This window comes from Balaenoptera physalus (assembly GCF_965194825.1).
Source record: "Balaenoptera physalus genome assembly, contig: SUPER_2_unloc_15, whole genome shotgun sequence".
Classification (NCBI taxonomy): domain Eukaryota; kingdom Metazoa; phylum Chordata; class Mammalia; order Artiodactyla; family Balaenopteridae; genus Balaenoptera; species Balaenoptera physalus.
The window spans coordinates 314,641-337,465 of record NW_028126559.1 but is presented as its reverse complement, the minus strand read 5'-3'; the positions used below and the strand labels follow the sequence as shown (position 1 = coordinate 337,465).

The 22,825-nt window shown below is 44.6% G+C and overlaps 4 pseudogenes across 4 annotated transcripts; all 4 read right to left on the bottom strand.

Annotated features, from left to right (window-relative positions):
- Positions 1-449: 449 nt before the first annotated feature.
- LOC309656567 (E3 ubiquitin-protein ligase makorin-1 pseudogene) lies at positions 450-1,868 on the bottom strand (annotated as a pseudogene). Its single transcript has one exon. The product of its transcript is annotated as an E3 ubiquitin-protein ligase makorin-1 pseudogene (transcript).
- Positions 1,869-6,789: 4,921 nt separating this feature from the next.
- Positions 6,790-8,208, bottom strand: LOC309656568 (E3 ubiquitin-protein ligase makorin-1 pseudogene; annotated as a pseudogene). Its single transcript has one exon. The product of its transcript is annotated as an E3 ubiquitin-protein ligase makorin-1 pseudogene (transcript).
- A 4,921-nt stretch (positions 8,209-13,129) lies between these two features.
- Positions 13,130-14,548, bottom strand: LOC309656575 (E3 ubiquitin-protein ligase makorin-1 pseudogene; annotated as a pseudogene). Its single transcript has one exon. The product of its transcript is annotated as an E3 ubiquitin-protein ligase makorin-1 pseudogene (transcript).
- Positions 14,549-19,469: 4,921 nt separating this feature from the next.
- Positions 19,470-20,888, bottom strand: LOC309656554 (E3 ubiquitin-protein ligase makorin-1 pseudogene; annotated as a pseudogene). The gene has a single exon. The product of its transcript is annotated as an E3 ubiquitin-protein ligase makorin-1 pseudogene (transcript).
- Between the last annotated feature and the right edge of the window lie 1,937 nt (positions 20,889-22,825).

The following is a 22,825-nucleotide window of genomic DNA, read 5'->3' as shown; positions in this document are numbered from 1 at the left end:
CGAAGTCTATAGCAGAAGGCTACATGCCACAGTTCAGATCCTTCACCTATCACCCCAATTCTTGGACCCAAAAGCAGGGCCAATGCTGTTACTTTTGAACCTGGGGTCCTCAAAAATGAGTACTGGAAATCCGGAAATGCTACCCTTGAACTGTGTGAATCTGGCTGAAAACAGATGACGCAGCAAACCTACACTCTGTCTGACCGTTAAATTCATGTTACAAGAAAACTAACTTTAAGATTCATTGTGGAACTTTTTTAAACAGAGAAAACAACATACTCCTTGGGGAAAGGTGAGGGATTGAGAAGACAGGCCCTGGGTAAAAATTATTACGACAGCACCTGGACTTGAGAGGCCTGCCTAGAAGAGAACCACGGGCACTGCTGCCACCAGCGGGGAGGGCTGCCGTCTGAGGCTCAGCAGACCAGTTCACACGCCCAGCAAAGCTGCTATAGATCCAAGTCATAAAAATCTTCCAGCTCATCGTGAAACAAGTCCCACTCGTCTTCAGAGTCTGTCAGGTCGTCGTCCCCACCTGCAGCCAAAAGCACAAGCAACATCTCGCCCAGCTCAAAGGTGACAACCTCTTCTTCGTCGTTGTCAAAGGGGTTGCCGTTCTCTCTTTCCTCAATGAGCTCCCAGGAGTGGTTCCTTCGTTGGGCCCGCTATGTGCTTGATGTTCCCACTTTCTGTCTCTGTGGCTCCTCTCTACGGCATCAGGGTACGCATGCTTGTAAACGCAGTTCCCTCCAAATGGGCAGCTCCCACGTCCTTCTTCAAAATACCTGCACGCCTTGTTGCTCATTGCCTCCTTGTATTTCTGAATGAGTTTCTGCTTCTTTTCTTTCTCCTCCACCCAGTCCTCACTTGGAATGACAATGTTAGATGTGATCCAGCATTCTGGGCAGTACTTTATGATCTTGCTCTCAAATTGCTTAGCACTCCTCCACTTGCGAATACACTTGAGACAGTAGGTGTGGCTGCAGTTGGAGAGGATTCCGAAGCGGCGCTCGCGGGGGTTGGCTTTCTCATAGACCACCTCCATGCAGATCCCACACACCATGTCCTTGCTGTGCTGCACAGCAAACGAGAGCTCCATGTCCTTCTCATGGGCCTCGATGCAAGATTTTATATGTTGTGATCTTTGGGCAGCATCCACTGGATGGAAGACCTGCAGCCCACACATATCACACGCGTCTCCATGGAGATACACACAGTTCTCCCCATATCGGCACTCTCCCACTGCAGCATAGGGGCAGATCTGCTTCTTTGTTTCCACTGCAATTTGCTCCTTCTCTGATTCTTCCTTGGTCACTGAGCCCTGCAGGGGTGCTTCAGTGGAGGAAGGGGCAGTACGGCCACAGTAGGGCTGCCCAGGAACAAACTCAATGGCGTTCACCCAGTCTTCTGAACGCGCTCCTACAGTTGAAAAGTTTGAATTTCTTGACTCAGCTTCGCCCATATGCATTTCACCAATCTGTCCAACTACTGATGAGAGACTTGAGGAAGCAGCAAGGGGTGACTTTGCAGTTAGATCTGTAGCAGTTGCAATGGCTTGCTGTGTTCATATTTGCAGCGGTCTCCGTACCCTCGCTGAAAATACTTGTACACTACACCATATGGACTGTCAGAGAGGTCACGTGAGTATCGACAGTTATCTCCTTCCTTACAAACCCCATGCATGAAATACCTGCAGGTGACCTGTTTGGTCCCGCCGCCGCCGCTGCCGTCGCTGTCAAATCCCGTGCCCCCAGGGACGGGGAGGTGACTGTGGGGATAGGGGTGGGGGAGGCCGCTGCCACCGCCGCCCCTGCCGCTCCTGCTCCTGATGTTGTGGCTGTTGTTCCCGGAGCTGCAGCCTCCGCCATTACTGTTTATCCCACACAGCAGTGGCGCCGGAACTTCCGGGATCACATAATTCCGGTCCGGCTGAGGGGGGAGAAGGCGGCGAGGCGAGGGGTGGGAAGGGGAGGGACACTGAGGCGCCCGCTCACTCCCCTCTGGCCCGCGTCGCGTCTCTGAGCACTCTCGCCGCTCGAACTGCGGGCCGGAGCCCGAGCACCCCCTTCTCATTACTTCTTGTTCGTATTTTTAAGTAAATTTTTATTTTTTATCACAGCAAATTTGATTACAATATTTTGTTTGCTCTAGGTGTGCAAGATGTGGTTCTTTCACACATATACATATATCTATTCTTCTTCGTATCCTTTTCCCATGTAGGTTATGACACAATGTTGAGTAGTCTTCTCTTGGTATTCTGTAGGTCTTTGGTGATTCTGTATTTCACATGTGTTTGTATATCTCTGTTAACCCCAATACCGTAATGTATCCAATCCTCACACACCTTTCCATTTGGTGAACCATAAGTTTGTTTAATGAATCTGTGATTGCCTTTCTCTGTGGAAATATCTTCATTGGTATCAATTTTTTGGTAACACCTACAAGTGATAGGATAGGATATGTGTCTTTCGCTTTCTCACTTACTACAAGTTGCGTGATTACTTCTAGACTCATCTATGGTGCTGCAAATGGCCTTGTTTCATTTTTTCGCTAGCTAATATTCCATCTCTACATGTAGCAGTTCTTCTTTGTCCCCCCATCTGTTGGTGGACTTTTTGGTTACTTCCATATCTTGGCTATTGTAATACTGTGCAGTGCAGTTTTGCCTGCCTGTGTCTTTCCAGTTCTGTCTTCAGAGGGTATAGGTCCAGGAAGGGGCCTGCTGGATCATATGGTAGCTCAATATTTCCCTTTTAAAGGCACCTCCATTCAGTTCTCATTAGTGGCTCTTTCCAAGTTACGTCCCTCTTAAAGTTGAGCGTATGCATTTCTCCACAACACCTTCAGCATTTATTGTTTATAGTTTTCTTGCTGATGGTTATTCTGACTGGTTTGAGATAATACCTCTTTGTGGTTGAATTTGCATGTGTTTCATAATCCGTTGAAATTGAGCTTTAAGGCACGTGCTTTTATTTTTCAATCTGTGATTACAGCTTAGTTCTTCAAAGTGTTTTCTTAAAGTATGTGTCACATTTTGAAATGCTTTGGCCATTTACCTCCCTCTAAACATTTTGAGGGCAGGTTTCATTTACAGCCCTGCCGTACTTGTTCATATGAAGTGAGCATTAGCACAGGTTTCAAAGCTGCTTTTGCAGGTAACGGCCAGAGGACGGCAGCCTCTCTACGTCCCCCACTCTGATAACTAGGGAAACAGCCCTCACGGCCAGTGGTGTTCCTCGGTTATAAATTAGAGTGGAATGTGCCCGGATAAACCCACAAAAGCGGATGTCTCCTTACTTTTGTTTGTTTTTTAAATTTAATTTATAGTTTTTATTGGAGTAATATTCCATTGTGTACATAGACCACTTCTTCTTGGTGCATTCCTGTATTGATGGATATTTTCGTTGCTTCCAAGTGTTGGCTATGGTAAATATTGCTGGAGTGCAGGATTGCCAGCCTGTGACTTTTTGATTCTCATTTCTCAGGGGTTACGCCCAGCACTGGGTGTGAATGATTCACCTGTAGCTCACTGTTCAAACACACGTCCATTGTGTTTTCATTAGTGGCTCTTACCACGTCCCCCATAGAAGAGAGGGTAAGCATCTCTCCACAATCACTTCAGCATTTATTGTTTGCAGCATTTTTGCTAATGGCCATTCTGACTGCTGTGAGCTGATCGGTTTTTGTAATTTGGGTTTGCATGTCTTTAAAAATTCCTAAAATTCATCATTTTTCCTCGCCTTTTTGTTTTCTGTTAAAAAAATGTGAGTACAATATACCTCTTGAAATTGTCATCTTGAAAGGTTGCCCTCTTTTGAAACATTGGTCGATTTTCGACCCCAGGAATTTTTGGAGGGCAGGAGTCATTTAAATAAATGCAAGTTTGGTGAATATTTAGTGACCTTTAGCAATGTGTTTAAGCTGCTGTTGTGGGAAATGGCCACAAGGAGGCCTCATTTCTCCGTTCCCAAATCTGGGTACTAAGGCAGCAGAGCCTTCCAGGAAGTCGTGTTCCTAGGTTTTAAATTAGAATGGAATGTGCCAGGAGAAACCCCCATAAGTTTAGGTCTCCTTATTTCTTCTTGGTTTTTTTTTTTTACTTTTTTTAATCGGGGTAAAGATTAGACTATTGTTTGTCCTAGGTGTACAGAATCTGGTTCATTTGTACATTGTATATGTCTATTCTTGTACAGATCCTCTTCCCATGTAAAATACTAAAGAGTGTTCTGTAGACCTCCCTTGCTATATGGTCGGTCTTTTTGATAAATGTATATAATATGTATTTGTATACGTATAGTAACACTAATCTTAATTTATCCATTCCCCCCACCTTTCCTTTTACATGAGCATAGTTTGTTTTCTAATTCTGTGAGCGTCTTTCTCTGTGGAAATATGTTCATTTGTGTCAGTTTTTAGCTAACCCCTGTAAGTGATATCATAGGATATAGGTCTTTTGCTTTCCGACTTACATCATGTTTGGTGATTATCCCCAGGTTCACCTGTGGTGCCTCAAAGAGCAGTGTTTCATTGTTTTCCATGGCTAATATTCCATTGTGTACATGGACCACTTCTTCTTTATCCATTCACCTGTTGAAGAACATTTTGGTTGCTTCACTGTCTTGGCTATTGTGAATAAGGCTGCAGTGCAGCTTTTGCAGCCTATGTCTTCTCGATTCTGGTCTTCTCAGGTGAGAGGCCCAGTGGCGTGCCTGCTGGATTAAATGGTACCTCAATTTTTACTTTTTAATGCAGCTCCTTTCTGTTCTCATTGTTGGCTCTTACGACTTTACGTCTCACCAGCACGTAGAGGGTACACAGTTCTCTAAAGCCCCTTTAGCATTTATTGTTTGTAGACTTTTTGCTGATGGTCAGTCGACTGGTGTGCGTTGAAACCTTTTTGTAGATTAGATTGCATGAGTCTAATACTTCCTGAGGTTGAGCTTTTATCCATTTTCCTGTTTTTTTTAAAGAGAGTGAGTAAAACTTCACTCTTCATACTATCTTCTTGAAAAATTGGCCTGTTTTGAATTGTTTTGTCCATTCCTTACCTCAGCACAATTTTTGAGGGCAGCTGTCCTTTATGGCCCCGAGTCCTTCTGAATGTTAATGACCATTAGCTGTGGGTGTAAAGTCGCTCTTGTGGGAAACGGCCACAAGGCGGCAGCATTTCTCCTTTTCAAATCTGGTTACTAATGCAACAGAGCCTTAATTGAAGTGGTGTTCTAGGTTGTAAACTAGAATGGAATGTGCCAGGAAAAAGCCCTTTAAGTTTATGTCTCATTACTTCTTTTTTTTGGGGGGAGGGAGGTTTAAAATTGTTTTATTTGGGAAAAGTGCGTCTTACAAAAGGGCTGCTGAAAAAGACAGAGACCCCTGCAAGAATTACTTGTTTTTGCTTAACGTGAAAGTATGAGTGGTATCCAAGGGATCAAAGCAGTAGATGGACAAATCAGGTTTATCTCCAAGTTACTTTCAGGAAATAGAGCAACAAAACGCAAATTTATATTTTCTGATCAAGGAATTCTTCTAACAATTTAACTTTAGCTTATCTCGTGGATTACCACCCCTCCGTCCCCTTTTAGTGGAAAAACATGACTTACTACTGCAAACCAATTACTCCACTACAGGAAACACCTTAGAACATAGTTTTGAATCACACCTGTCTAGCTGCAAAGCTCAGGGATGGCATGAGGCAAATACCCACACAAAGGGACCCAACAACCCGACAACAAAACCCCTCAAATGAGGACAAAGGCTTGTCAAAAAGTGCCTGGACTAGAAAGTCTAGGAGATCATAAAACATTAAATACAACTGTGTAACTGAGACCCAATGTGTGTTAATACATGAGATAACCAGATAGTTGAACCTCTATGGCTAAGCCCATTTCCCTATTTATATAGACAGAGCTAGCCCTGCTCTATTAACAGCTACCAATATACTGCTTTGTCCTTTAAGATCTATTTGCCACACGAGGCTGAAACCAGTAAACTTGAGTTTTTCCTCTAAGGCTACAGACACTGCATCTATGCAGGGATGAGATGCTTGTTGCACACTCACACGTACCAAGTCTATCAGCCCTTGGGAGTCAACTTCCAACTCTGCATTTATTTTATTCCGCTATATCTTTATATGTGTTCTTTCACAATTTTCCTATCAGGCTAAACACAGTAAAAATCTCAACACAGTCGCACCTGGTTCTGGTTACCCAGCAGTAGTATTGTGTGCAATTAAACAAGAGACGAAAACCACAGAACGAGTGCACAGGGTGGGGATTCCAGGGCAGGGAACAGATATAAAAACACAGATGTGCAGAATTCACCAGAAACCTCAAGCATCCGCCGAAGTCTATAGCAGAAGGCTACATGCCACAGTTCAGATCCTTCACCTATCACCCCAATTCTTGGACCCAAAAGCAGGGCCAATGCTGTTACTTTTGAACCTGGGGTCCTCAAAAATGAGTACTGGAAATCCGGAAATGCTACCCTTGAACTGTGTGAATCTGGCTGAAAACAGATGACGCAGCAAACCTACACTCTGTCTGACCGTTAAATTCATGTTACAAGAAAACTAACTTTAAGATTCATTGTGGAACTTTTTTAAACAGAGAAAACAACATACTCCTTGGGGAAAGGTGAGGGATTGAGAAGACAGGCCCTGGGTAAAAATTATTACGACAGCACCTGGACTTGAGAGGCCTGCCTAGAAGAGAACCACGGGCACTGCTGCCACCAGCGGGGAGGGCTGCCGTCTGAGGCTCAGCAGACCAGTTCACACGCCCAGCAAAGCTGCTATAGATCCAAGTCATAAAAATCTTCCAGCTCATCGTGAAACAAGTCCCACTCGTCTTCAGAGTCTGTCAGGTCGTCGTCCCCACCTGCAGCCAAAAGCACAAGCAACATCTCGCCCAGCTCAAAGGTGACAACCTCTTCTTCGTCGTTGTCAAAGGGGTTGCCGTTCTCTCTTTCCTCAATGAGCTCCCAGAAGTGGTTCCTTCGTTGGGCCCGCTATGTGCTTGATGTTCCCACTTTCTGTCTCTGTGGCTCCTCTCTACGGCATCAGGGTACGCATGCTTGTAAACGCAGTTCCCTCCAAATGGGCAGCTCCCACGTCCTTCTTCAAAATACCTGCACGCCTTGTTGCTCATTGCCTCCTTGTATTTCTGAATGAGTTTCTGCTTCTTTTCTTTCTCCTCCACCCAGTCCTCACTTGGAATGGCAATGTTAGATGTGATCCGGAATTCTGGGCAGTACTTTATGATCTTGCTCTCAAATTGCTTAGCACTCCTCCACTTGCGAATACACTTGAGACAGTAGGTGTGGTTGCAGTTGGAGAGGATTCCGAAGCGGCGCTCGCGGGGGTTGGCTTTCTCATAGACCACCTCCATGCAGATCCCACACACCATGTCCTTGCTGTGCTGCACAGCAAACGAGAGCTCCATGTCCTTCTCATGGGCCTCGATGCAAGATTTTATATGTTGTGATCTTTGGGCAGCATCCACTGGATGGAAGACCTGCAGCCCACACATATCACACGCGTCTCCATGGAGATACACACAGTTCTCCCCATATCGGCACTCTCCCACTGCAGCATAGGGGCAGATCTGCTTCTTTGTTTCCACTGCAATTTGCTCCTTCTCTGATTCTTCCTTGGTCACTGAGCCCTGCAGGGGTGCTTCAGTGGAGGAAGGGGCAGTACGGCCAGAGTAGGGCTGCCCAGGAACAAACTCAATGGCGTTCACCCAGTCTTCTGAACGCGCTCCTACAGTTGAAAAGTTTGAATTTCTTGACTCAGCTTCGCCCATATGCATTTCACCAATCTGTCCAACTACTGATGAGAGACTTGAGGAAGCAGCAAGGGGTGACTTTGCAGTTAGATCTGTAGCAGTTGCAATGGCTTGCTGTGTTCATATTTGCAGCGGTCTCCGTACCCTCGCTGAAAATACTTGTACACTACACCATATGGACTGTCAGAGAGGTCACGTGAGTATCGACAGTTATCTCCTTCCTTACAAACCCCATGCATGAAATACCTGCAGGTGACCTGTTTGGTCCCGCCGCCGCCGCTGCCGTCGCTGTCACATCCCGTGTCCCCAGGGACGGGGAGGTGACTGTGGGGATAGGGGTGGGGGAGGCCGCTGCCACCGCCGCCCCTGCCGCTCCTGCTCCTGATGTTGTGGCTGTTGTTCCCGGAGCTGCAGCCTCCGCCATTACTGTTTATCCCACACAGCAGTGGCGCCGGAACTTCCGGGATCACATAATTCCGGTCCGGCTGAGGGGGGAGAAGGCGGCGAGGCGAGGGGTGGGAAGGGGAGGGACACTGAGGCGCCCGCTCACTCCCCTCTGGCCCGCGTCGCGTCTCTGAGCACTCTCGCCGCTCGAACTGCGGGCCGGAGCCCGAGCACCCCCTTCTCATTACTTCTTGTTCGTATTTTTAAGTAAATTTTTATTTTTTATCACAGCAAATTTGATTACAATATTTTGTTTGCTCTAGGTGTGCAAGATGTGGTTCTTTCACACATATACATATATCTATTCTTCTTCGTATCCTTTTCCCATGTAGGCTATGATACAATGTTGAGTAGTCTTCTCTTGGTATTCTGTAGGTCTTTGGTGATTCTGTATTTCACATGTGTTTGTATATCTCTGTTAACCCCAATACCGTAATGTATCCAATCCTCACACACCTTTCCATTTGGTGAACCATAAGTTTGTTTAATGAATCTGTGATTGCCTTTCTCTGTGGAAATATCTTCATTGGTATCAATTTTTTGGTAACACCTACAAGTGATAGGATAGGATATGTGTCTTTCGCTTTCTCACTTACTACAAGTTGCGTGATTACTTCTAGACTCATCTATGGTGCTGCAAATGGCCTTGTTTCATTTTTTCGCTAGCTAATATTCCATCTCTACATGTAGCAGTTCTTCTTTGTCCCCCCATCTGTTGGTGGACTTTTTGGTTACTTCCATATCTTGGCTATTGTAATACTGTGCAGTGCAGTTTTGCCTGCCTGTGTCTTTCCAGTTCTGTCTTCAGAGGGTATAGGTCCAGGAAGGGGCCTGCTGGATCATATGGTAGCTCAATATTTCCCTTTTAAAGGCACCTCCATTCAGTTCTCATTAGTGGCTCTTTCCAAGTTACGTCCCTCTTAAAGTTGAGCGTATGCATTTCTCCACAACACCTTCAGCATTTATTGTTTATAGTTTTCTTGCTGATGGTTATTCTGACTGGTTTGAGATAATACCTCTTTGTGGTTGAATTTGCATGTGTCTCATAATCCGTTGAAATTGAGCTTTAAGGCACGTGCTTTTATTTTTCAATCTGTGATTACAGCTTAGTTCTTCAAAGTGTTTTCTTAAAGTATGTGTCACATTTTGAAATGCTTTGGCCATTTACCTCCCTCTAAACATTTTGAGGGCAGGTTTCATTTACAGCCCTGCCGTACTTGTTCATATGAAGTGAGCATTAGCACAGGTTTCAAAGCTGCTTTTGCAGGTAACGGCCAGAGGACGGCAGCCTCTCTACGTCCCCCACTCTGGTAACTAGGGAAACAGCCCTCCCGGCCAGTGGTGTTCCTCGGTTATAAATTAGAGTGGAATGTGCCCGGATAAACCCACAAAAGCGGATGTCTCCTTACTTTTGTTTGTTTTTTAAATTTAATTTATAGTTTTTATTGGAGTAATATTCCATTGTGTACATAGACCACTTCTTCTTGGTGCATTCCTGTATTGATGGATATTTTCGTTGCTTCCAAGTGTTGGCTATGGTAAATATTGCTGGAGTGCAGGATTGCCAGCCTGTGACTTTTTGATTCTCATTTCTCAGGGGTTACGCCCAGCACTGGGTGTGAATGATTCACCTGTAGCTCACTGTTCAAACACACGTCCATTGTGTTTTCATTAGTGGCTCTTACCACGTCCCCCATAGAAGAGAGGGTAAGCATCTCTCCACAATCACTTCAGCATTTATTGTTTGCAGCATTTTTGCTAATGGCCATTCTGACTGCTGTGAGCTGATCGGTTTTTGTAATTTGGGTTTGCATGTCTTTAAAAATTCCTAAAATTCATCATTTTTCCTCGCCTTTTTGTTTTCTGTTAAAAAAATGTGAGTACAATATACCTCTTGAAATTGTCATCTTGAAAGGTTGCCCTCTTTTGAAACATTGGTCGATTTTCGACCCCAGGAATTTTTGGAGGGCAGGAGTCATTTAAATAAATGCAAGTTTGGTGAATATTTAGTGACCTTTAGCAATGTGTTTAAGCTGCTGTTGTGGGAAATGGCCACAAGGAGGCCTCATTTCTCCGTTCCCAAATCTGGGTACTAAGGCAGCAGAGCCTTCCAGGAAGTCGTGTTCCTAGGTTTTAAATTAGAATGGAATGTGCCAGGAGAAACCCCCATAAGTTTAGGTCTTCTTATTTCTTCTTGGTTTTTTTTTTTTACTTTTTTTAATCGGGGTAAAGATTAGACTATTGTTTGTCCTAGGTGTACAGAATCTGGTTCATTTGTACATTGTATATGTCTATTCTTGTACAGATCCTCTTCCCATGTAAAATACTACAGAGTGTTCTGTAGACCTCCCTTGCTATATGGTCGGTCTTTTTGATAAATGTATATAATATGTATTTGTATACGTATAGTAACACTAATCTTAATTTATCCATTCCCCCCACCTTTCCTTTTACATGAGCATAGTTTGTTTTCTAATTCTGTGAGCGTCTTTCTCTGTGTAAATATGTTCATTTGTGTCAGTTTTTAGCTAACCCCTGTAAGTGATATCATAGGATATAGGTCTTTTGCTTTCCGACTTACATCATGTTTGGTGATTATCCCCAGGTTCACCTGTGGTGCCTCAAAGAGCAGTGTTTCATTGTTTTCCATGGCTAATATTCCATTGTGTACATGGACCACTTCTTCTTTACCCATTCACCTGTTGAAGAACATTTTGGTTGCTTCACTGTCTTGGCTATTGTGAATAAGGCTGCAGTGCAGCTTTTGCAGCCTATGTCTTCTCGATTCTGGTCTTCTCAGGTGAGAGGCCCAGTGGCGTGCCTGCTGGATTAAATGGTACCTCAATTTTTACTTTTTAATGCAGCTCCTTTCTGTTCTCATTGTTGGCTCTTACGACTTTACGTCTCACCAGCAGGTAGAGGGTACACAGTTCTCTAAAGCCCCTTTAGCATTTATTGTTTGTAGACTTTTTGCTGATGGTCAGTCGACTGGTGTGCGTTGAAACCTTTTTGTAGATTAGATTGCATGAGTCTAATACTTCCTGAGGTTGAGCTTTTATCCATTTTCCTGTTTTTTTTAAAGAGAGTGAGTAAAACTTCACTCTTCATACTATCTTCTTGAAAAATTGGCCTGTTTTGAATTGTTTTGTCCATTCCTTACCTCAGCACAATTTTTGAGGGCAGCTGTCCTTTATGGCCCCGAGTCCTTCTGAATGTTAATGACCATTAGCTGTGGGTGTAAAGCCGCTCTTGTGGGAAACGGCCACAAGGCGGCAGCATTTCTCCTTTTCAAATCTGGTTACTAATGCAACAGAGCCTTAATTGAAGTGGTGTTCTAGGTTGTAAACTAGAATGGAATGTGCCAGGAAAAAGCCCTTTAAGTTTATGTCTCATTACTTCTTTTTTTTGGGGGGAGGGAGGTTTAAAATTGTTTTATTTGGGAAAAGTGCGTCTTACAAAAGGGCTGCTGAAAAACACAGAGACCCCTGCAAGAATTACTTGTTTTTGCTTAACGTGAAAGTATGAGTGGTATCCAAGGGATCAAAGCAGTAGATGGACAAATCAGGTTTATCTCCAAGTTACTTTCAGGAAATAGAGCAACAAAACGCAAATTTATATTTTCTGATCAAGGAATTCTTCTAACAATTTAACTTTAGCTTATCTCGTGGATTACCACCCCTCCGTCCCCTTTTAGTGGAAAAACATGACTTACTACTGCAAACCAATTACTCCACTACAGGAAACACCTTAGAACATAGTTTTGAATCACACCTGTCTAGCTGCAAAGCTCAGGGATGGCATGAGGCAAATACCCACACAAAGGGACCCAACAACCCGACAACAAAACCCCTCAAATGAGGACAAAGACTTGTCAAAAAGTGCCTGGACTAGAAAGTCTAGGAGATCATAAAACATTAAATACAACTGTGTAACTGAGACCCAATGTGTGTTAATACATGAGATAACCAGATAGTTGAACCTCTATGGCTAAGCCCATTTCCCTATTTATATAGACAGAGCTAGCCCTGCTCTATTAACAGCTACCAATATACTGCTTTGTCCTTTAAGATCTATTTGCCACACGAGGCTGAAACCAGTAAACTTGAGTTTTTCCTCTAAGGCTACAGACACTGCATCTATGCAGGGATGAGATGCTTGTTGCACACTCACACGTACCAAGTCTATCAGCCCTTGGGAGTCAACTTCCAACTCTGCATTTATTTTATTCCGCTATATCTTTATATGTGTTCTTTCACAATTTTCCTATCAGGCTAAACACAGTAAAAATCTCAACACAGTCGCACCTGGTTCTGGTTACCCAGCAGTAGTATTGTGTGCAATTAAACAAGAGACGAAAACCACAGAACGAGTGCACAGGGTGGGGATTCCAGGGCAGGGAACAGATATAAAAACACAGATGTGCAGAATTCACCAGAAACCTCAAGCATCCGCCGAAGTCTATAGCAGAAGGCTACATGCCACAGTTCAGATCCTTCACCTATCACCCCAATTCTTGGACCCAAAAGCAGGGCCAATGCTGTTACTTTTGAACCTGGGGTCCTCAAAAATGAGTACTGGAAATCCGGAAATGCTACCCTTGAACTGTGTGAATCTGGCTGAAAACAGATGACGCAGCAAACCTACACTCTGTCTGACCGTTAAATTCATGTTACAAGAAAACTAACTTTAAGATTCATTGTGGAACTTTTTTAAACAGAGAAAACAACATACTCCTTGGGGAAAGGTGAGGGATTGAGAAGACAGGCCCTGGGTAAAAATTATTACGACAGCACCTGGACTTGAGAGGCCTGCCTAGAAGAGAACCACGGGCACTGCTGCCACCAGCGGGGAGGGCTGCCGTCTGAGGCTCAGCAGACCAGTTCACACGCCCAGCAAAGCTGCTATAGATCCAAGTCATAAAAATCTTCCAGCTCATCGTGAAACAAGTCCCACTCGTCTTCAGAGTCTGTCAGGTCGTCGTCCCCACCTGCAGCCAAAAGCACAAGCAACATCTCGCCCAGCTCAAAGGTGACAACCTCTTCTTCGTCGTTGTCAAAGGGGTTGCCGTTCTCTCTTTCCTCAATGAGCTCCCAGAAGTGGTTCCTTCGTTGGGCCCGCTATGTGCTTGATGTTCCCACTTTCTGTCTCTGTGGCTCCTCTCTACGGCATCAGGGTACGCATGCTTGTAAACGCAGTTCCCTCCAAATGGGCAGCTCCCACGTCCTTCTTCAAAATACCTGCACGCCTTGTTGCTCATTGCCTCCTTGTATTTCTGAATGAGTTTCTGCTTCTTTTCTTTCTCCTCCACCCAGTCCTCACTTGGAATGGCAATGTTAGATGTGATCCGGCATTCTGGGCAGTACTTTATGATCTTGCTCTCAAATTGCTTAGCACTCCTCCACTTGCGAATACACTTGAGACAGTAGGTGTGGTTGCAGTTGGAGAGGATTCCGAAGCGGCGCTCGCGGGGGTTGGCTTTCTCATAGACCACCTCCATGCAGATCCCACACACCATGTCCTTGCTGTGCTGCACAGCAAACGAGAGCTCCATGTCCTTCTCATGGGCCTCGATGCAAGATTTTATATGTTGTGATCTTTGGGCAGCATCCACTGGATGGAAGACCTGCAGCCCACACATATCACACGCGTCTCCATGGAGATACACACAGTTCTCCCCATATCGGCACTCTCCCACTGCAGCATAGGGGCAGATCTGCTTCTTTGTTTCCACTGCAATTTGCTCCTTCTCTGATTCTTCCTTGGTCACTGAGCCCTGCAGGGGTGCTTCAGTGGAGGAAGGGGCAGTACGGCCACAGTAGGGCTGCCCAGGAACAAACTCAATGGCGTTCACCCAGTCTTCTGAACGCGCTCCTACAGTTGAAAAGTTTGAATTTCTTGACTCAGCTTCGCCCATATGCATTTCACCAATCTGTCCAACTACTGATGAGAGACTTGAGGAAGCAGCAAGGGGTGACTTTGCAGTTAGATCTGTAGCAGTTGCAATGGCTTGCTGTGTTCATATTTGCAGCGGTCTCCGTACCCTCGCTGAAAATACTTGTACACTACACCATATGGACTGTCAGAGAGGTCACGTGAGTATCGACAGTTATCTCCTTCCTTACAAACCCCATGCATGAAATACCTGCAGGTGACCTGTTTGGTCCCGCCGCTGCCGCTGCCGTCGCTGTCACATCCCGTGCCCCCAGGGACGGGGAGGTGACTGTGGGGATAGGGGTGGGGGAGGCCGCTGCCACCGCCGCCCCTGCCGCTCCTGCTCCTGATGTTGTGGCTGTTGTTCCCGGAGCTGCAGCCTCCGCCATTACTGTTTATCCCACACAGCAGTGGCGCCGGAACTTCCGGGATCACATAATTCCGGTCCGGCTGAGGGGGGAGAAGGCGGCGAGGCGAGGGGTGGGAAGGGGAGGGACACTGAGGCGCCCGCTCACTCCCCTCTGTCCCGCGTCGCGTCTCTGAGCACTCTCGCCGCTCGAACTGCGGGCCGGAGCCCGAGCACCCCCTTCTCATTACTTCTTGTTCGTATTTTTAAGTAAATTTTTATTTTTTATCACAGCAAATTTGATTACAATATTTTGTTTGCTCTAGGTGTGCAAGATGTGGTTCTTTCACACATATACATATATCTATTCTTCTTCGTATCCTTTTCCCATGTAGGCTATGACACAATGTTGAGTAGTCTTCTCTTGGTATTCTGTAGGTCTTTGGTGATTCTGTATTTCACATGTGTTTGTATATCTCTGTTAACCCCAATACCGTAATGTATCCAATCCTCACACACCTTTCCATTTGGTGAACCATAAGTTTGTTTAATGAATCTGTGATTGCCTTTCTCTGTGGAAATATCTTCATTGGTATCAATTTTTTGGTAACACCTACAAGTGATAGGATAGGATATGTGTCTTTCGCTTTCTCACTTACTACAAGTTGCGTGATTACTTCTAGACTCATCTATGGTGCTGCAAATGGCCTTGTTTCATTTTTTCGCTAGCTAATATTCCATCTCTACATGTAGCAGTTCTTCTTTGTCCCCCCATCTGTTGGTGGACTTTTTGGTTACTTCCATATCTTGGCTATTGTAATACTGTGCAGTGCAGTTTTGCCTGCCTGTGTCTTTCCAGTTCTGTCTTCAGAGGGTATAGGTCCAGGAAGGGGCCTGCTGGATCATATGGTAGCTCAATATTTCCCTTTTAAAGGCACCTCCATTCAGTTCTCATTAGTGGCTCTTTCCAAGTTACGTCCCTCTTAAAGTTGAGCGTATGCATTTCTCCACAACACCTTCAGCATTTATTGTTTATAGTTTTCTTGCTGATGGTTATTCTGACTGGTTTGAGATAATACCTCTTTGTGGTTGAATTTGCATGTGTCTCATAATCCGTTGAAATTGAGCTTTAAGGCACGTGCTTTTATTTTTCAATCTGTGATTACAGCTTAGTTCTTCAAAGTGTTTTCTTAAAGTATGTGTCACATTTTGAAATGCTTTGGCCATTTACCTCCCTCTAAACATTTTGAGGGCAGGTTTCATTTACAGCCCTGCCGTACTTGTTCATATGAAGTGAGCATTAGCACAGGTTTCAAAGCTGCTTTTGCAGGTAACGGCCAGAGGACGGCAGCCTCTCTACGTCCCCCACTCTGGTAACTAGGGAAACAGCCCTCCCGGCCAGTGGTGTTCCTCGGTTATAAATTAGAGTGGAATGTGCCCGGATAAACCCACAAAAGCGGATGTCTCCTTACTTTTGTTTGTTTTTTAAATTTAATTTATAGTTTTTATTGGAGTAATATTCCATTGTGTACATAGACCACTTCTTCTTGGTGCATTCCTGTATTGATGGATATTTTCGTTGCTTCCAAGTGTTGGCTATGGTAAATATTGCTGGAGTGCAGGATTGCCAGCCTGTGACTTTTTGATTCTCATTTCTCAGGGGTTACGCCCAGCACTGGGTGTGAATGATTCACCTGTAGCTCACTGTTCAAACACACCTCCATTGTGTTTTCATTAGTGGCTCTTACCACGTCCCCCATAGAAGAGAGGGTAAGCATCTCTCCACAATCACTTCAGCATTTATTGTTTGCAGCATTTTTGCTAATGGCCATTCTGACTGCTGTGAGCTGATCGGTTTTTGTAATTTGGGTTTGCATGTCTTTAAAAATTCCTAAAATTCATCATTTTTCCTCGCCTTTTTGTTTTCTGTGAAAAAAATGTGAGTACAATATACCTCTTGAAATTGTCATCTTGAAAGGTTGCCCTCTTTTGAAACATTGGTCGATTTTCGACCCCAGGAATTTTTGGAGGGCAGGAGTCATTTAAATAAATGCAAGTTTGGTGAATATTTAGTGACCTTTAGCAATGTGTTTAAGCGGCTGTTGTGGGAAATGGCCACAAGGAGGCCTCATTTCTCCGTTCCCAAATCTGGGTACTAAGGCAGCAGAGCCTTTCAGGAAGTCGTGTTCCTAGGTTTTAAATTAGAATGGAATGTGCTAGGAGAACCCCCATAAGTTTAGGTCTCCTTATTTCTTCTTGGTTTTTTTTTTTTTACTTTTTTTAATCGGGGTAAAGATTAGACTATTGTTTGTCCTAGGTGTACAGAATCTGGTTCATTTGTACATTGTATATGTCTATTCTTGTACAGATCCTCTTCCCATGTAAAATACTACAGAGTGTTCTGTAGACCTCCCTTGCTATATGGTCGGTCTTTTTGATAAATGTATATAATATGTATTTGTATACGTATAGTAACACTAATCTTAATTTATCCATTCCCCCCACCTTTCCTTTTACATGAGCATAGTTTGTTTTCTAATTCTGTGAGCGTCTTTCTCTGTGGAAATATGTTCATTTGTGTCAGTTTTTAGCTAACCCCTGTAAGTGATATCATAGGATATAGGTCTTTTGCTTTCCGACTTACATCATGTTTGGTGATTATCCCCAGGTTCACCTGTGGTGCCTCAAAGAGCAGTGTTTCATTGTTTTCCATGGCTAATATTCCATTGTGTACATGGACCACTTCTTCTTTACCCATTCACCTGTTGAAGAACATTTTGGTTGCTTCACTGTCTTGGCTATTGTGAATAAGGCTGCAGTGCAGCTTTTGCAGCCTATGTCTTCTCGATTCTGGTCTTCTCAGGTGAGAGGCCCAGTGGCGTGCCTGCTGGATTAAATGGTACCTCAATTTTTACTTTTTAATGCAGCTCCTTTCTGTTCTCATTGTTGGCTCTTACGACTTTACGTCTCACCAGCAGGTAGAGGGTACACAGTTCTCTAAAGCCCCTTTAGCATTTATTGTTTGTAGACTTTTTGCTGATGGTCAGTCGACTGGTGTGCGTTGAAACCTTTTTGTAGATTAGATTGCATGAGTCTAATACTTCCTGAGGTTGAGCTTTTATCCATTTTCCTGTTTTTTTTAAAGAGAGTGAGTAAAACTTCACTCTTCATACTATCTTCTTGAAAAATTGGCCTGTTTTGAATTGTTTTGTCCATTCCTTACCTCAGCACAATTTTTGAGGGCAGCTGTCCTTTATGGCCCCGAGTCCTTCTGAATGTTAATGACCATTAGCTGTGGGTGTAAAGCCGCTCTTGTGGGAAACGGCCACAAGGCGGCAGCATTTCTCCTTTTCAAATCTGGTTACTAATGCAACAGAGCCTTAATTGAAGTGGTGTTCTAGGTTGTAAACTAGAATGGAATGTGCCAGGAAAAAGCCCTTTAAGTTTATGTCTCATTACTTCTTTTTTTTGGGGGGAGGGAGGTTTAAAATTGTTTTATTTGGGAAAAGTGCGTCTTACAAAAGGGCTGCTGAAAAAGACAGAGACCCCTGCAAGAATTACTTGTTTTTGCTTAACGTGAAAGTATGAGTGGTATCCAAGGGATCAAAGCAGTAGATGGACAAATCAGGTTTATCTCCAAGTTACTTTCAGGAAATAGAGCAACAAAACGCAAATTTATATTTTCTGATCAAGGAATTCTTCTAACAATTTAACTTTAGCTTATCTCGTGGATTACCACCCCTCCGTCCCCTTTTAGTGGAAAAACATGACTTACTACTGCAAACCAATTACTCCACTACAGGAAACACCTTAGAACATAGTTTTGAATCACACCTGTCTAGCTGCAAAGCTCAGGGATGGCATGAGGCAAATACCCACACAAAGGGACCCAACAACCCGACAACAAAACCCCTCAAATGAGGACAAAGGCTTGTCAAAAAGTGCCTGGACTAGAAAGTCTAGGAGATCATAAAACATTAAATACAACTGTGTAACTGAGACCCAATGTGTGTTAATACATGAGATAACCAGATAGTTGAACCTCTATGGCTAAGCCCATTTCCCTATTTATATAGACAGAGCTAGCCCTGCTCTATTAACAGCTACCAATATACTGCTTTGTCCTTTAAGATCTATTTGCCACACGAGGCTGAAACCAGTAAACTTGAGTTTTTCCTCTAAGGCTACAGACACTGCATCTATGCAGGGATGAGATGCTTGTTGCACACTCACACGTACCAAGTCTATCAGCCCTTGGGAGTCAACTTCCAACTCTGCATTTATTTTATTCCGCTATATCTTTATATGTGTTCTTTCACAATTTTCCTATCAGGCTAAACACAGTAAAAATCTCAACACAGTCGCACCTGGTTCTGGTTACCCAGCAGTAGTATTGTGTGCAATTAAACAAGAGACGAAAACCACAGAACGAGTGCACAGGGTGGGGATTCCAGGGCAGGGAACAGATATAAAAACACAGATGTGCAGAATTCACCAGAAACCTCAAGCATCCGCCGAAGTCTATAGCAGAAGGCTACATGCCACAGTTCAGATCCTTCACCTATCACCCCAATTCTTGGACCCAAAAGCAGGGCCAATGCTGTTACTTTTGAACCTGGGGTCCTCAAAAATGAGTACTGGAAATCCGGAAATGCTACCCTTGAACTGTGTGAATCTGGCTGAAAACAGATGACGCAGCAAACCTACACTCTGTCTGACCGTTAAATTCATGTTACAAGAAAACTAACTTTAAGATTCATTGTGGAACTTTTTTAAACAGAGAAAACAACATACTCCTTGGGGAAAGGTGAGGGATTGAGAAGACAGGCCCTGGGTAAAAATTATTACGACAGCACCTGGACTTGAGAGGCCTGCCTAGAAGAGAACCACGGGCACTGCTGCCACCAGCGGGGAGGGCTGCCGTCTGAGGCTCAGCAGACCAGTTCACACGCCCAGCAAAGCTGCTATAGATCCAAGTCATAAAAATCTTCCAGCTCATCGTGAAACAAGTCCCACTCGTCTTCAGAGTCTGTCAGGTCGTCGTCCCCACCTGCAGCCAAAAGCACAAGCAACATCTCGCCCAGCTCAAAGGTGACAACCTCTTCTTCGTCGTTGTCAAAGGGGTTGCCGTTCTCTCTTTCCTCAATGAGCTCCCAGAAGTGGTTCCTTCGTTGGGCCCGCTATGTGCTTGATGTTCCCACTTTCTGTCTCTGTGGCTCCTCTCTACGGCATCAGGGTACGCATGCTTGTAAACGCAGTTCCCTCCAAATGGGCAGCTCCCACGTCCTTCTTCAAAATACCTGCACGCCTTGTTGCTCATTGCCTCCTTGTATTTCTGAATGAGTTTCTGCTTCTTTTCTTTCTCCTCCACCCAGTCCTCACTTGGAATGGCAATGTTAGATGTGATCCGGCATTCTGGGCAGTACTTTATGATCTTGCTCTCAAATTGCTTAGCACTCCTCCACTTGCGAATACACTTGAGACAGTAGGTGTGGTTGCAGTTGGAGAGGATTCCGAAGCGGCGCTCGCGGGGGTTGGCTTTCTCATAGACCACCTCCATGCAGATCCCACACACCATGTCCTTGCTGTGCTGCACAGCAAACGAGAGCTCCATGTCCTTCTCATGGGCCTCGATGCAAGATTTTATATGTTGTGATCTTTGGGCAGCATCCACTGGATGGAAGACCTGCAGCCCACACATATCACACGCGTCTCCATGGAGATACACACAGTTCTCCCCATATCGGCACTCTCCCACTGCAGCATAGGGGCAGATCTGCTTCTTTGTTTCCACTGCAATTTGCTCCTTCTCTGATTCTTCCTTGGTCACTGAGCCCTGCAGGGGTGCTTCAGTGGAGGAAGGGGCAGTACGGCCACAGTAGGGCTGCCCAGGAACAAACTCAATGGCGTTCACCCAGTCTTCTGAACGCGCTCCTACAGTTGAAAAGTTTGAATTTCTTGACTCAGCTTCGCCCATATGCATTTCACCAATCTGTCCAACTACTGATGAGAGACTTGAGGAAGCAGCAAGGGGTGACTTTGCAGTTAGATCTGTAGCAGTTGCAATGGCTTGCTGTGTTCATATTTGCAGCAGTCTCCGTACCCTCGCTGAAAATACTTGTACACTACACCATATGGACTGTCAGAGAGGTCACGTGAGTATCGACAGTTATCTCCTTCCTTACAAACCCCATGCATGAAATACCTGCAGGTGACCTGTTTGGTCCCGCCGCCACCGCTGCCGTCGCTGTCACATCCCGTGCCCCCAGGGACGGGGAGGTGACTGTGGGGATAGGGGTGGGGGAGGCCGCTGCCACCGCCGCCCCTGCCGCTCCTGCTCCTGATGTTGTGGCTGTTGTTCCCGGAGCTGCAGCCTCCGCCATTACTGTTTATCCCACACAGCAGTGGCGCCGGAACTTCCGGGATCACATAATTCCGGTCCGGCTGAGGGGGGAGAAGGCGGCGAGGCGAGGGGTGGGAAGGGGAGGGACACTGAGGCGCCCGCTCACTCCCCTCTGGCCCGCATCGCATCTCTGAGCACTCTCGCCGCTCGAACTGCGGGCCGGAGCCCGAGCACCCCCTTCTCATTACTTCTTGTTCGTATTTTTAAGTAAATTTTTATTTTTTATCACAGCAAATTTGATTACAATATTTTGTTTGCTCTAGGTGTGCAAGATGTGGTTCTTTCACACATATACATATATCTATTCTTCTTCGTATCCTTTTCCCATGTAGGCTATGACACAATGTTGAGTAGTCTTCTCTTGGTATTCTGTAGGTCTTTGGTGATTCTGTATTTCACATGTGTTTGTATATCTCTGTTAACCCCAATACCGTAATGTATCCAATCCTCACACACCTTTCCATTTGGTGAACCATAAGTTTGTTTAATGAATCTGTGATTGCCTTTCTCTGTGGAAATATCTTCATTGGTATCAATTTTTTGGTAACACCTACAAGTGATAGGATAGGATATGTGTCTTTCGCTTTCTCACTTACTACAAGTTGCGTGATTACTTCTAGACTCATCTATGGTGCTGCAAATGGCCTTGTTTCATTTTTTCGCTAGCTAATATTCCATCTCTACATGTAGCAGTTCTTCTTTGTCCCCCCATCTGTTGGTGGACTTTTTGGTTACTTCCATATCTTGGCTATTGTAATACTGTGCAGTGCAGTTTTGCCTGCCTGTGTCTTTCCAGTTCTGTCTTCAGAGGGTATAGGTCCAGGAAGGGGCCTGCTGGATCATATGGTAGCTCAATATTTCCCTTTTAAAGGCACCTCCATTCAGTTCTCATTAGTGGCTCTTTCCAAGTTACGTCCCTCTTAAAGTTGAGCGTATGCATTTCTCCACAACACCTTCAGCATTTATTGTTTATAGTTTTCTTGCTGATGGTTATTCTGACTGGTTTGAGATAATACCTCTTTGTGGTTGAATTTGCATGTGTCTCATAATCCGTTGAAATTGAGCTTTAAGGCACGTGCTTTTATTTTTCAATCTGTGATTACAGCTTAGTTCTTCAAAGTGTTTTCTTAAAGTATGTGTCACATTTTGAAATGCTTTGGCCATTTACCTCCCTCTAAACATTTTGAGGGCAGGTTTCATTTACAGCCCTGCCGTACTTGTTCATATGAAGTGAGCATTAGCACAGGTTTCAAAGCTGCTTTTGCAGGTAACGGCCAGAGGACGGCAGCCTCTCTACGTCCCCCACTCTGGTAACTAGGGAAACAGCCCTCCCGGCCAGTGGTGTTCCTCGGTTATAAATTAGAGTGGAATGTGCCCGGATAAACCCACAAAAGCGGATGTCTCCTTACTTTTGTTTGTTTTTTAAATTTAATTTATAGTTTTTATTGGAGTAATATTCCATTGTGTACATAGACCACTTCTTCTTGGTGCATTCCTGTATTGATGGATATTTTCGTTGCTTCCAAGTGTTGGCTATGGTAAATATTGCTGGAGTGCAGGATTGCCAGCCTGTGACTTTTTGATTCTCATTTCTCAGGGGTTACGCCCAGCACTGGGTGTGAATGATTCACCTGTAGCTCACTGTTCAAACACACCTCCATTGTGTTTTCATTAGTGGCTCTTACCACGTCCCCCATAGAAGAGAGGGTAAGCATCTCTCCACAATCACTTCAGCATTTATTGTTTGCAGCATTTTTGCTAATGGCCATTCTGACTGCTGTGAGCTGATCGGTTTTTGTAATTTGGGTTTGCATGTCTTTAAAAATTCCTAAAATTCATCATTTTTCCTCGCCTTTTTGTTTTCTGTGAAAAAAATGTGAGTACAATATACCTCTTGAAATTGTCATCTTGAAAGGT